The 1,089-nt window shown below is 43.5% G+C and overlaps 1 protein-coding gene across 1 annotated transcript in view; it reads right to left on the reverse strand.

Moving 5' to 3' along the window:
• Positions 1-1,089, reverse strand: part of PTAFR (platelet activating factor receptor) — a 26,956-nt gene that overhangs the window by 1,730 nt on the left and 24,137 nt on the right. The window lies entirely within an intron of this gene.

Genomic DNA, 1,089 nt, shown 5'->3' on the forward strand with positions numbered 1-1,089 from the left:
CCAGCCACATACACCTAAGGTGGTGCGTTTGAATCCAGCCCGGGCCTGCCAAAAACAACAATGACAGCTGCAACCAAAAAAGAGCCAGGTGCTGTGGTGGGCGCCTGTGGTCCCAGCTACTTGGAAGGCTTGAGGCAGGAGACTTGCTTGAGCTCAGGAGTTAGAGGTTGCTGTGAGCTGTGATGCCACAGCACTCCACCCAGGGGGGACAGCTTGAGGCTCTGTCACAAAAAAAAAAAAAAGAAAAGAAAAGAAAGAGTCTCACTTTGTCACCCTTGGTAGAGTGCCGTGGCATCACAGCTCACAGCAAACTCCAGCGCTAGGGCTTAGGCAATTCTCCTGCCTCAGCAGCCCGGGTAGCTGGGACTACAGGTACCTACCACAACATTCGGCTATTTTTTGTTGCAGTTTGGCAGGGGCTGAGTTCAAACCCCCCACCTTTGGTATGTGGGGCCAGAGCCCTACTCACTGAGCCACAGGTACCACCATCTTGTATTCATTTTTAAAATATAACTTTTTCTTCATTGGTTTATTTATTTGTTTATTTATTTTTTAGAGACAGTTTCACTTTATCGCCCTTGGTAGAGTGCTGTGGCGTCACAGCTCACAGCAACCTCCAACTCCTAGGCTAAGGCGATTCCCTTGCCTCAGCCTCCTGAGTAGCTGGGACTACAGGCACCTGCCACGCCTGGCTAATTTTTTGTTGCAGTTTTGCCAGGCTGGGTTTGAACCTGCCACCCTCAGTATATGGGGCCGGCGCCCTGCCCACTGAGCCACAGGCACTGCCCTGTTTATTTATTTTTTATATGGAAAACAGTTTTATTATTTCACAGCTGAATTTCTGTACAAAAATTATCTTATATTAACATATAACTTGTGGAGAAATACCATTGGTTTATTTTGACTTAAAGTTTTAGATAATCTATTTCTAGTGATGAAATACATAAAAATCTTGATTTTTCTGATAAAATTTTAACATTTTTCTATTGATAGAACTTGAAAAAAATTGTGGTAAATTGTCTACATTTTTAAATAATTAATATGCTCATAAAAAAATCTGGAAAATATGGGCTCAACACCTGTAGCTCA

Source organism: Otolemur garnettii, unplaced genomic scaffold (assembly GCF_000181295.1).
Source record: "Otolemur garnettii isolate 467f Iridium unplaced genomic scaffold, OtoGar3 scaffold00156, whole genome shotgun sequence".
NCBI classification, from domain to species: domain Eukaryota; kingdom Metazoa; phylum Chordata; class Mammalia; order Primates; family Galagidae; genus Otolemur; species Otolemur garnettii.